The sequence below is a fragment of the Rutidosis leptorrhynchoides genome, chromosome 8, assembly GCF_046630445.1.
Source record: "Rutidosis leptorrhynchoides isolate AG116_Rl617_1_P2 chromosome 8, CSIRO_AGI_Rlap_v1, whole genome shotgun sequence".
Taxonomy (NCBI): Eukaryota; Viridiplantae; Streptophyta; class Magnoliopsida; order Asterales; family Asteraceae; genus Rutidosis; species Rutidosis leptorrhynchoides.
In genome coordinates, this window is record NC_092340.1 from 165,697,241 (window position 1) to 165,712,473 (window position 15,233).

Here is a 15,233-nt window from a genome sequence, read left to right on the forward strand (position 1 = left end):
TTATACTTGAAATCTTTTATTCGTACCTAACTCTTATTACATCTTAATCTCACGTTGTTTAATTTGATTGACACGCCATCTTGACCTTATGTGATAATGTCGAATGCACATATGAATTAGGGTAATATAATTGCCGAGATTATATTACGGTGACTCATATGGACATTCCGACGTAATGACATAAAGAATTTAGGGCGAGTCAAGGAAAATTTTCTCTTTATCCTCATTTCATATCACGGTTAGTATTATTGAGAATACTAATCAACGATATTCTTGTGTTTTGAAGGAACAATGCCTCCTCGCCGTGTACCACGCCATGAAACACCCGAACAAGCTCTTGAACTAATGATCGCCACCGCCGTAGATGCGGCCATGGCCGGTCACTCATCCAACACCAACAACCCCAACAAAAATAACAACAACAACAATGGAGCCGGAAATTCAAATGAGGGATGCTCCTACAAAGCTTTTATTTGGTGCAAACCTCATACTTTCGATGGAACCGGGGGAAGGTTACTCTCACCCGATGGTTCGACCAAACGGAAGCTGTTTTTAGCATAAGCAGTTTCCGAGACCAAGACAAGGTCAAATATTCCACCCACACTTTTGCCGATATCGTTCTCACGTGGTGGAACACGTATGTACAATCGGTGGGTACCGATGAAGCCCACGCTCTCTCTTGGTCTAACTTAAAAGGGAAGATGATCACCGAATACTTCCCACGTAAAGAGACTCGCAAGCTCGAGCAAGAGCTAAGAACTCTAAAAGCGGTCAAAAATGACCTCAAAGCTTATAATTAACGGTTTGCCGAACTAGCCTTAATGTGTCCGGCTCTCGTGACTCCTGAATCCCTCCGAGTCGAACTTTACATGGATGGCCTCCCTAAGAGCATCAAACACGGGGTAATGTCATCCAAACCCACTAATCACCAAGAAGCTTTGAATATGGCCCGCAAATTGATAGAAACTGTGGACGAAATCATAGTACCAGTACCTAAGGCCGAGGATAAATCGGGTGGCAACAAGAGAAAATGGGAAGCCACCCCATCAAACAACTACAACAACAACACCTTCACCAAAAAGCCTTTCACTTCCGACGGCAAGAAAAGTTATGCCGGAACTCAACCTTTTTGCAACAAATGCCACAAGCATCATTATGGAGAATGTGGCAAGCCGTTTTGCCACCGGTGTCAAAGGAGTGGCCATGTGGCCAATGATTGTAGAATTGCCGCCCCCATCGCTCAAAAGGGGCCCAATGCACCAAAGACGGGTGTTTGTTTTGAATGTGGTCTACTGGGTCATTTTAGGAATGCAAGCCTGAAGAAGAAAGCCAACCCCAACGCACGCGGCTGAGCTTTCAACAATAACGCCGCGGAGGCCCGAGATGACAATGAACTAGTCACGGGTACGTTTCTTCTCAACGACATTTATTTTACTTGTTTATTCGATTCGAGTGCCGATAAGAGTTTTGTATCCAAGACATTGACTCACGCTTTTCACGCTCCACCACTCCCCCTAGATTCTACTTATACTATTGAAGTGGCCAATGGGAAACTATTGAGTGCCGACAAATATTATCGGGGGTGTACGTTAAACTTATTGGGTAAAGAATTTGAAATTGACTTGATACCTATGGAACTAGGTAGCTTCGATGTAATAATTGGTATGAATTGGTTAGCAAAAATAAAATCTCACATCCTTTGTGATCTTAACGCAATCCGAATTCCTATCGAGAATGGTGAACCTTTGATTGTTTATGGCGATAAGAGTTGCACTGGACTCAACCTCGTTTCGTGCCTTAAAGTTAGAAAACTACTCCGTAAGGGTTGTTTTACAATCCTTGCCCACGTTAAGAAAGTCGAGTCCGATGAGAAGCATATCAATGATGTGCCAATTATTTGTGACTTTTCCGATGTATTTCCCGACGAATTGTCAGGTCTTCCACCTCATCGACCGGTAGAATTCTAAATCGATCTTATTCCGGGAGCCGCACCCGTAGCACGTACACCCTATAGACTTGATCCCTCCAAAATGCAAGAATTGCAAAGTCAAATCCAAGAACTACTTGACCGTGGGTTTATCCAACCAAGCCATTCACCATGGGGCGCTCCGATTTTGTGTGTAAAAAAGAAAGATGGATCCCTACGAATGTGTATCGACTATCGTGAACTAAATAAATTTACGGTTAAAAACCGATATCCTCTTCCACGCATCGACGACCTATTTGATCAATTACAAGGATCTTGTGTATATTCGAAAATCGATCTCGGCTCGGGCTATCATCAACTAAGGGTTAAAGGGAAGATGTCTCTAAAACCGCTTTCTGGACTCGTTATGGTAGTTATGAATTTCTTGTTATGCCATTTGCTCTCACTAACACACCGGCGGTGTTTATGGACCTTATGAACTGCGTGTACAAACCGTATCTCGATAAATTCGTTATTGTGTTCATCGATGACATCTTGGTCTATTCTAAAAGTTAAGCAGAGCACGAATAACACCTCCGACTCGTACTCGAACTCCTTAGACAAGAACGACTCTACGCCAAATTCTCCAAGTGTGAATTTTGGTTGAAGGAAGTTCAATTTCTTGGTCATGTTGTAAGCGATCAAAGTATTAAGGTCGATCCTTCAAAAATCGAAGCCATTAGCAAATGGGAGACTCCTACTACTCCTACTCACATACGTCAATTCTTGGGTCTCGCCGGGTACTATCGTAGATTCATCGAAAATTTCTCTTTGGTTGTTCGTCCTCTAACCGCGTTAACTCACAAGGGAAAGAAATTCATTTGGGCAACAGAGCAAGAATTCGCATTCCAAATCTTGAAGACAAAGCTAACCACTGCTCCTATCTTGTCACTTCCTAAAGGCAATGATGATTTTGTTGTATATTAAGATGCCTCGAAACATGGTTTTGGGTGTGTATTGATGCAATGAAAGAAAGTCATTGCTTATGCCTCTCGACAATTGAAAATTCATGAACGGAACTATAAGACACATGATCTCGAACTCGGAGCCGTTGTCTTTGCACTTAAAATGTGAAGACACTATCTTTATGAAACTAAGAGTACTATCTTCACCGATCACAAAAGCCTTCAACACATCTTCGATCAAAAACAACTAAACATGAGACAACGATGGTGGATTGAAACATTGAACGATTATGATTGCGAGCTTCGTTACCATCCTGGAAAGGCAAACGTAGTAGTCGATGCCTTAAGTAGAAAGGAAAGACCGGTGCCTCTTCGAATCCGAGCTTTACTCAAGGATGAAAACATCTCTCTCGTACACTTGAACATCCTCACCTCTCAATTCGAAGTTAAAGAAACCGGACTCCGATATTTCGCCAGAAGAATTTGGGTACCTAGTTATGGGGACTTACGAAGCCTTATTTTAGATGAAGCCCATAAGTCAAGATATTCGATTCACCCCGGTGCCAATAAGATGTACCACGACCTCAAGGAAAAATATTGGTGGTCGAACATTAAGAAGGACGTTGCTACTTATGTTGGAAAGTGCCTAACTTGCTCCAAAGTCAAAGCCGAACATCAAAGACCGTCCAGACTACTTCAACAACCCGAGATCCTGCAATGGAAGTGGGAAAGGATAACGATAAATTTTATCACCAAACTACCAAAGACGGCGGGCGGTTATGATACTATTTGGGTTATTGTTGACCGTCTTACCAAATCCGCACATTTCATCGCCATGAAGGAGACCGACAACATGGAAACACTTACACAACTTTACATTAAAGAGATCGTGGCCCGTCATGGTGTACCTTTATCGATAATTTCTTACCGAGATGGCCGTTTTGTTTCTAGATTTTGGCGTACTTTACAAGAAGCATTGGGAACGCCTTTAGACATGAGCACTGAATATCATCCACAAACCGATGGACAAAGCAAACGCACAATTCAAACTTTGGAAGATATGCTACGAGCTTGCGTTATCGATTTCGGAAAAGCTTGGGACAAGCACTTGCCTCTTGTCGAATTCTCCTACAACAATAGTTATCACGCGAGTATCAACGCCGTACCTTTCGAAGCGTTATATGGCCGAAAATGTCGTTCACCTCTTTATTGGGCCGAAGTAAGCGACACACAAATCACCGGACCCGAACTCATTCATGAAACAACCAAAAAGATCGTTCAAATCCGAGATAGGCTTAGGACGGCCCGTAGTCGTCAAAAGAGCTATACCGACACTAGACGTAACGACCTCGAATTCCAAATCGGTGATCGTGTAATGTTAAAAGTCGCACCTTGAAAATGTGTAATCCATTTCGGGAAACGCGGGAAACTAAATCCACGGTATATTGGTCCTTTCGAAATCATGGAGCGTGTTGGAACCGTAGCTTATCGTTTAGATCCTCCACCTCAATTGAGCTCCGTGCATCCTACTTTCCATGTCTCTAATTTAAAGAAGTATCTTGCTGAACCCGAACTCGTCATCCCTCATGAGGAGCTTACTATTGATGACAAACTTCATTTCGTGGAGGAACCGGTTGAAATTGTGGACCACTCCGTCAAAAAGCTAAAACAAAGCCGAATTCCAATTGTCAAGGTCCGTTGGAACGCCAAAAGGGGACCTGAGTTTACTTGGGAGAGACTAGAACAAATGCAAAGGAAATACCCTCATCTATTCGTGAATTCGGAAACGCAAGATCCCGAGGAAGAAACAACGACTACTACGCCTACTTAAATTTCGGGACGAAATTTCTTTTAAGGAGTAGGTAATGTAACATCTCATCTTTTTCCGTTTACTTTCCATTATACTATTTTAAAGTCTGTTATATAATTATAACATCTCCCGTTAATACGCGTTTTAAAATATCTCGTTTAGGTAATTCACGCACCGGCTTTTGAACTTGAGGGACTAAACTTGCCATGAGGCAAAAGACTTGACTAGGTGAACTAGTCAACAAGTCTTCTCCTCCATTCATTCTCCTATTTTCTCTCTTTTACTACTTCAACTTTTCTCTCAACCTTCAAACAAAGAATCATCATCTATTTCAAATCGAGCAAGCATCAATCCAAACAAATTACATATTCGGAATCCTTGCATCTTCCTCTTCGAATCCATACCAACTTTATTGCATTTGGATAACTTTCTAAAAATACTAGATTTTATGTTCTTGATAATTCTAACTTATAGAAGTGTTAATTAGTGTCTATGGCTCAAGTCTAACATGATTATGTGAGTTATATGCTAGATCTCGTTATTTTTAGTGTAACTAGCATGAACTTGAAAGTGTGTGTTTGATCTTCAGTTTTGGATGATTAAATATTGTTGATATACTAAAGTGCAAGTATTAATTGTGTTACTAGCATCACTAGCTTCATCTTGATGTGTAGGGTGATTGAGAAAACTTCAATAACATGATTTATGAGTTTATGATTTTTGGTTAGGGTTTGGTGGTATTCAATGTGAATTTTGATGTATTAAATGCTTGACAATGTTGCTTGTAAGTGTTTAGTTGCAATGTGTGATTAATTACCTTCGAAATGGCATATCATTTATGTAAAATGGATCACCGAATCATGAAATGAGATTTATGAACTTGGATGCAATTAATGATGGGCATTAAATACGGTTTTGGTTGTTGTAAGTGGTAGATTGATTGATGAAATGTGTTTAGTTGTTTTCCTCGTCAAATTACCTTCCCAACGGTATAAGATACATGTTTTGATTGTTTGCGGATCATAAATTGTGTTTGTTTGGGTTTTGGTCCGTGCACTTGTGCAAAATCAGCAATCAGACCTGAGCACTGATCTGGACACCGTCCAGATTCCTGGACGCCGTCCAGGCCTTCACATCTGGACGCCGTCCAGCCAATCTGGACGCCGTCCAGATGAACTGTCAGGTTCTGATTTGGTTGGTCATTTTTTGTTTAATTCTAAGTATGCTACGCACCTCCAATTCACATGTAATTTGTTCTAACATGCTTATATATGATTAAAAACCTCAGAAAAATAGTTCGGGACCCGACCCGAACGTGTTGACTTTTTTGTTAACTTTGACCCGACCAAAGTTGACTTTTGATCAAACTTAACCAAATACTTATACAATCGTTCTAACGTGCTTTCATACTTGTATCTTGCATGAAACTTGTTAACGTGACTCACATGCTATATTATCTAGTCGTAACGAGCCATAGGACTAATTGAACACTTGGACCGACCGTGTTTACCGATATTGATACGAACCTATTTGTTTAGGTCAAGACTAGCATTCGTTCTTGCACACGTTACTTTGTGAAGTACATTATACTAATCGTGCAACCAAGGTGAGATCATAGTCCCACCTTTTCAACAACTTTTACTATTTAAACTGTGGGATGAGAAACATACGTATAATACTTTTATGCTTTGAACACGAGTACGGAAACAAACATTCCACGTGGAGTTAGAACAAAAAGGCCTCAATTCAATTATCATTAGTTACACTTGCAGGGTGTAAACGTGAACTTATGTTGTGTGATCACATGGGCTTGACAAGCCCTCATTCGGACAGTTCGCTACCATTAGCGGATGAAATATATTTTCGAGTATATAGTGTAGGTTTTAACACTATGATAACGGGGTTCGTGAACAGTTAAGTCTTGATAATTGGGTGCTCCACAAACGTATAACAACTTTGGGATGAAAACGATTTTGATAATCAACGTTATGGCAATACAAATCTTGTGGTTCAAAAACAACGTTTACTACTACACCTATGATTTCACCAATGTTTTTCGTTGATAGTTTTCTATATGTTTTCTCAGGTCCTTGAACGCTAAATGATACATGCTTCCGTACTCTACTTTTTGATACTTGCTTGGATGTCGAGTATACATGCATACAGAGCGTCTTTTGACTTTACTTAAATTTGTGTCGCATAGGTTTCATTCGTACTTAAAACGTTGTAACGTAACTAGCCTTTGAACTACTTTGTAACACTTGAAACATCTTTACTTATGAAATGAATGCGACATACTTTTGGTCAAATGTTGTTTAAAGACTTATGACCACTTAACGGTACCTAAGTAGACGGCGCCGTCAATGACTATTTTGTCGGGTCGCTACAGATATGTCAAAATATGTGCAGCAACGTGCAATACAGGATACTAAAATTGAAAATCCAACAATTGTTGCACGGTTGTGCCCTCGGCAGCACAAAGCTCCTCAATACTACCAAAGCGGATCTCCTCCAACGCCTTCTCTATAGCCTGCAACTCCTGCACGGCAGTCGGGACCACCTTCCCGGCAATGTTCGGGTGCAAGGAGACTGCTCCTCCAACATGATGCTTTTGCATCAACAACATCGCTTGAGTAAAGTTCGCCTCCCCAAAAGTCTTTAAATATGCATCAAAAGGCGCCTTCATAGGATTAGAGTTAATGGACTTTTTCAACACAGAAGGCAGGGCGGCCTGCAAGCGACTACACTCGACCTAAGCAACATCCTTCATCATGGTGGCGGAGTTAATTTCCTTGTCCTTCTCCGCCACCACTTGTGCAAGATTCTCCTCGGTAGCCTTCAGCCGGCTCTCCAGATCCTTAACAGCATCCCGGGCTCTACTTGACTCATTCTCCAGGGCAAAACTGTCCAAAACAAAGGCATTCAAGGTCACAAATGCCCAAGCACGGGCAACCTTCGCTTCATCCGGAGAAAGGGCATAAACAGATTGCAAAACGGTTGAGGAGGATCCCTCGGGCATCCATACAATCAACGTAGTCTATATCCAGCTGAGAGAAAGTACGAATGATGTCATCCCCAATAGGGACATTAAAATGGACATCATCGAATCTCTTCAGCATATACTGGCCACCCTCCTCCTCATCACCCTCCAACTGTATGGGCTCCATCACGGCAGCCCCACCACCAACAGAAGACTCGGAAATGTCTGAAAACATGAGAAAGTTAAGTACAAAATACATAATAAGAACAAGACAAGCATGTCGGAACGTGTAAATTACCTTTGGCCCTCCTTCAACAGTAGCTGAGGAAGCTCCTTAATCTTCCTCTTAATGACCGATTACTCTTCAGTAACAGTCGAAGGAGGAAGGACCAAGTCGGCCCCATCCTCGGTATTCTGCTCCATGTCTTGTGGAGCAATATTCGGCTCCCTTCTGGATTCATCGGCACACTATCAAACTGAATGTCATCAAGATCACCGAACGCCATCGCAGTGCTGAACTCCATCACTAATACAATCACACAAGCATGATTAGTATACAAACAACTACCAACCAAGCAAGCATTGGCTAAAGATCATTCTCCAGCTTCTCCACCATAACGAATGACAGGTTTGACACTTGCATTCGACCATTGGTGGCTCACTCCCCCCAGTACAAGCATGGCCTCCGGATACGGTCGTTGGGGAATCTGAAGTTTTAAATGGCCTGTATGTACGCCTTCTCAGCATCGTTCAATTTGAGAACCTTATTGGGTCCATTCTTTACCTTATTTGCCCACTCACACAGACCGAAAAATCGTTTTGGCAACTCTTGTTGCACAACAAAAAACAATAACTCTCGCCATTCCTTTAAAGACGTATCCATGTCACCGGTAAAATTAAAAAATCCCCTTCGCTTAATGGAGAACCAAACAATCTAAGACTTCGACACGATAAAGCAATATTGAAACATGCGAACTGTCAGGAGTATATGATAATAATTCAGATACATCTCCCACATTACAAACTTCTGTTACGCGTTAAGATGTAACTGGGCAGGCGCTATCTTGTAGTGTTTAAAAAATTGATACATAAATTCGAAATAGGGCAACCGGAAGTTGCCCACCGTGATGGCTACACAGTACATAGTAACCATGCCCGATGGGGGTTTATGTGCTCGATGGGTGGCATCAGGAACTCTTAAGATGTAATTGGTCAAAAGGGGTACTTATTTACTAATTTATCAAGGTATTCATCGCACACTCGACTCATTATATCATCGATACTTACAAAGGGCCTAGAAGATGATTCGGCGACGTCTACACTGGTAGATGTGGAAGACTGATCCGCCATATATACGTAAATACAAAATTACAAACTGACAGGAAAATTAAAGAAGAAGAAAGGAGAAAATAGGGTACCTATTTCGTGAAAAAATGTTGGTTTTTAGAAGAAGAAGCGTTTGAAGATATGAAAGTTGTAAAAAGTGAAAAGAATGAGAAAGGTGGCTATTTATAGGTTTCAAATAAATCGATCTAATGGCCAAGATTAAAAGACGGATCTTTATAAGTAATGATTAAAATTTCAAAAAGTTGTTCCTCGAACACTGTTCTAAAAAGTTGAAAAATGGAAAGAAAAAAAAAACACAAAAAGGGGGCGTGTCTGCAGAAACAGTCCTTTCAAACTGCCAAGCATATAATGCACCTCCAATCAGCAATGTGGGTTCATTTTCGAGTTTGATAAAGGTAATCGTTCCGGCTACCATCATCAAACTGGGGGGGACTTGATGATACGCATAGTGACCCGTTCAGTCTGGAACATAACCGACGTGATAGGTGCCGGGCAAAAACCTTTCCCAGCACCACTTCAATAACCCAACCAGAGGGTTATTTGTGTGCATACCCGGGAAGAAGTATCCCGGACAGTGACTAGCCATGATAGCGCATAAAGCTCATTCTACCCGGACAAGTGTGCAGACTACCGACAACACCTAGCCGGGTACAAGCATTGAGTGGCTATGAGCCATATTGTCACATAAGGGCCTAACGAATCAGATACATTGGGCACCCGACAATCTTTACAAGGACGTCTATAAACCGGTTACAATCTTGCCCGGTCAAGAGAATACCGTGAAGAGGCACTTGAAATAAACATCAGGCAAAGTTCTTTTGCCTAAGCAAAAGCGAGACATTCATCCATCACCCTATAGACGGATTCATTACACTCTCTCGGAATAAGCCATATCTCTCCAAGATGTGTCAAGTCCCGGAACAAGCATTCGGTCCCGGAAGAGGCGTACCGTCCAGGAACAAACACACGATCTCGGAACAAACACACAGATGGGCTGCACGCCACGTCAGCCCATGAATCTAGGGAAGTTTGTTAGGATCTGTTTTTTACTCCAATGAAAGGGACAGGTGCCACGTCAGCCCACAAAATTTGTAAAGTTTGTTATAACCATGAAAGGACATGTGCCATGTCATCATTCCCTTATAACACCTATAAATACATGAACAAGATCATTCATTGCACAACACTGGATGCATTAATATTACTCTGTGCAAATTAATTACGGTAACACTTCTCCAGCAGATAAAGCAATTCCGATAAAAATTCTGGTCGATATCGGAGTTAATCTTTCCTCTACGATATTAACTTATTCGATCCCGATCGAATAAGGTTAATCCCATCGATTGTTTTACGCCCTCAAAATCCAGATTTCAAATCAGGGTTTGCACAGTTATTGGAGATAAAACATTCGATCCACTCTATTCCACAAATCAAGCACTCAAAACCAAGATCCAAATCACACTTAATGATTTTGGTTTGATCAGCAGCAATAAAACATAAAAACATCAATCACGGAAACATAATTATACAGTTCTTGAGAAACCAGAAAGTGTACAAAGTGAAGCAGGAAGCCGACGGCTCTTTGTGATCCAGCCGGCGGCTAGAGTCATCATAGCCGGTGGCTTCATCTTAAATCTCAAACAAATCGCAGTTTTCGTCCCAATAACCGCTATGAACATTTAGTTGATGGTAGGCGAACAGAAATGTAACAACAAATCGCAGTTTTCGTAACAACGACCACTCTAACTTTGTTTTCATTAGTCTATTTGATATCCAATTGAAAATTTGAGCTTGAATGTCGGAGATGATCATATTTAGTGACCATTCTTTATTTTGGAAAATTTGGCATTTCTATGCTTCCAGATCGTATATCCACAAACCCATTTGATTGCTTGCCAAATAATTTTAGTATTTGCCAAACTTTGGTTCTCCATGAATGCATCTTCAATGTTATTGATGTATCGTGATTGAGCATTCCACCTTCAATAATTTTATAAGTAAAAAATAATCATAAAAATATGCCTATAACTATTCCCATTATTTTTTGCCGTTAGTTACTAGTCAAAAGAAAAATACTATTTTTTAAATTTAAAAGTGTAAATAGCATATTTATTACTTTCTTTTTAATTATTAACGTTATTAACAGATTTATGACATCATCATGATTAATGTGGAGATGACATGTGTCTTATTATAAACATAAATATATATATATATATATATATATATATATATATATATATATATATATATATATATATATATATATATATATATATATATATATATATATATTTGTTATACTTTAATAAGATGACATCATCATGTTAGAGATTTAATAGATAGTATAGATGAATCAATAAAAGTCGATTTACTAAAAATCAATTATGTTTTATTTCTAAAAATATATTTATTCAATTACAAAAACTTACACTTCCTTCGTTTCAAATCTATTGTCCACTATTCCTTTATGAGATGTCTTAATTAGATAAATACATAAAAATAATGTTATAAAGTTCTATTGCGTCTATATTTTATATATGTAAAAAAGAAAATATATGTAAAAAAATAAATGATAATACTAGGTCGTTAATTCTAGTGGTCCAGTGATTCACACATTTACACTTGTGTATTAGGATGGGAGTGGGGAGGTATCAAGTTCAAATCCCTCCTCTTGTGGGATTTATTTCCTGAAAGCCGGATTACCCCGTGGAGGTTTTACCGACCCGTATTCAGGACCCAGGCCCGACCCGCCTGCCCCTCGAAAAGGTTTAAATTTCCGATCCCTATAATGCGGTTCAGGTTAACTGATTTATGGTTAGGGCTAGATTAGATAATCTCTAAGACTTTAGAGATTACATAATCGCCACGGAATGTTTCTCCAATGAAGTTATGAATTAATACTTCGTCATTTATTGTTGTTGGTACTCCTTGGTATCTATGGTGCGTATCACGTTGATGCTCGTGGGACAGATTGTGAAGTTGAGGTTTACGACGCGGTTGTGGTTGGAGGTGGTAATGGTACTATTGGCGTTGATGATGGTGGTACTGGTTATGCTACTGATGCTGCTGCTGGTGTTTGTAATCTCTGTACCATATTCTCCAAAGCCACTACCCGAGCGCGAAGCTCGTTGACTTCTTCTATTACACCGGGGTGATTGTCGGTTCGGACGAGCGGATAAATAAAATCTAAAATTTGATGTAATATATAATCGTGACGAGATACTCTGAAAATGAGCGAGAAAATGGTGTTTCGGACAGGTTCGCCGGTAAGTGCTTCAGGTTCTTCGTCAAGAGGGCAATGTGGTGGATGGAAGGGATCACCTTCTTCTTGTCTCCAATGATTGAGGAGGCTACGAACCCATCCCCAATTCATCCAGAATAGGTGATGACTGATTGGTTGATCTATTCCGGTCACACTGCTTTCGGAGCTTGAATGGGATTTCATTTCGGAATCTGAGTGACTTGAACTGATGACGAATTCCATTGCGGGATATGTCAGGCAAAGTTTAAAGTAACAGATACGATAAGATATGATTTAGCAGATATGCTAAGATATGAATTTTTGTCTATACACTATTCATGCAATCAATGCAGCAAGACGTGTCTTAGACTAAAAATGATAAGCAGGTAATTTTCCTGAGGATGATAAGTAGTTAATTTTCGACACAAAATGATAAGCAAAACTTTTGACATGCAGACACGGTCGAAGTCCAGACTCACTAATGCATCCTATCGACTTATCAGTTAGACACACTAATGCAGACCTGATTCGCTAAGACCACCGCTCTGATACCAACTGAAAGGACCCGTTCAAATATATTATAAACGATTCGCAATAGTTGATTACATCGTGAGGTATTTGACCTCTATTTGTTACATTTTACAAACATTGCATTCGTTTTTAAAAGACAAACTTTCCTTACATCGAAAATTGACAGGCATGCATACCATTTCATAATATCCACTATCCAACTATAAATTGATTTAATAATAATCTTTGATGAACTCAATGACTCGAATGCAACGTTCTTCGAAATATGCTATGAAAGACTCCAAGTAATATTGAAAATGCTAAAAACGAACATATAATTCATAGCTAGAAAGACAAGCTTTTAGTTGCAATTGTTCTATTTACAAGTGATATTCGTTTAAATAATAAAAGGTGAAGACAAAAGACAGATTCGACGAATTGAAGACGCAAACGACCAAAAAGCTCAAAAGTACAAAAGACAATCAAAGAGGTTCCAATTATTGATAAGAAACGTCTCGAAATTACAAGAGTACAAGATTCAAAACGCAAAGTACAAGATATTAAATTGTACGCAAGGACGTTCGAAAATCCAAAACCGGGACCAGAGTCAACTCTCAACGCTCGACGCAACGGACTAAAAATTACAAGTCAACTATGCACATAAATATAATATAATATTTAAATAATTCTTATAATTATTTATATATTATAATAAATAATAAAAACCGTCGGCAAGAAAGACTCCAAACTGATATGAGCTGTAATTTCAAACTCCGCGACTCGCGGAGTTTGAAGGCAAAAATGCCGCGAGTCGCGGAGCCCCTAAAGTCGAAAATCCCTATAAAAGCAACCGAATTCTGATCGCAAATCATCATCTTTTTCTTCTTCTCTTATAATACTACGTAAAAATTTATATTTATATTTTAATTTTAATTTTAATTATAATTCTAATAATAAGGGTATGTTAGCGAATGTTGTAAGGGTGTAAGTCGAAATTCTGTCCGTGTAACGCTACGTTATTTTTAATCATTGTAAGTTATGTTCAACCTTTTTACATTAATGTCTCGTAGCTAAGTTATTATTATGCTTATTTAAAACGAAGTAATCATGATGTTGGGCTAATTACTAAAATTGGGTAATTGGGCTTTGTACCATAATTGGGGTTTGGACTAAAGAACGACACTTGTGGAAATTAGACTATGGGCTATTAATGGGCTTTATATTTGTTTAACTAAATGATAGTTTGTTAATGTTAATATAAAGATTTACAATTGGGCGTCCCTATAAATTACCATATACACTCAATCGGACACGATGGGCGGGGTATTTATATGTACGAATAATCGTTCATTTAACCGGACACGAGAATGGATTAATAGCCACTAGAATAATTAAAACAGGGGTGAAATTATGTACAAAGGACACTTGATATAATTGATAACAAAATATTAAAACCTTGGGTTACACTCAGTCGACATCCTGGTGTAATTATTAAACAAAGTATTAAAATCTTGTTACAGTTTAAATCCCCAATTAGTTGGAATATTTAACTTCGGGTATAAGGATAATTTGACGAGGACACTCGCACTTTATATTTATGACTGATGGACTGTTATGGATAAAAACCAGAAGGACATATTAAATAATCCAGGACAAAGGACAATTAACCCATGGGCATAAAACTAAAATCAACACGTCAAACATCATGATTACGGAAGTTTAAATAAGCATAATTCTTTTATTTCATATTTAATTTCCTTTATTTTATATTTAATTGCACTTCTAATTATCGCATTTTTATTGTTATTTTATTTAATTGCACTTTTAATTATCGTACTTTTTTTTTATCGCAAGTTTATTTTATCACACTTTTATTATTCGCAATTTCATTATCGTTATTTACTTTACGCTTTAAATTAAGTCTTTTATTTATTTAATATTTTACATTAGGTTTTAACTGCGACTAAAGTTTTAAAATCGACAAACCGGTCATTAAACGGTAAAAATCCCCCTTTATAATAATAATATTACTTATATATATATATATATATATATGTATTTCTATAAAAGTAAACTAATATAGCGTTAAGCTTTGTTTAAAAAGATTCCCTGTGGAACGAACCGGACTTACTAAAAACTACACTACTGTACGATTAGTTACACTGCCTATAAGTGTTGTAGCAAGGTTTAAGTATATCCATTCTATAAATAAATAAATATCTTGTGTAAAATTGTATCGTATTTAATAGTATTTCCTGCTAAAATTAATAACTATTTTATACCACTTCGCTACCACATCAAGTATTTTTGGCGCCGCTTCCGGGGAATCTCTTAAAAGCCGGAAGCGCAACGCTAATATAAAAAATTTTTATGTGTTTTTAAGATTTTGTTAAATATTTAAGTTTTATAAAGTTTCTTTATTTTTATATAAGTTTTATTTAAGTATTTTGTTTTTATTTAAAAACATATAA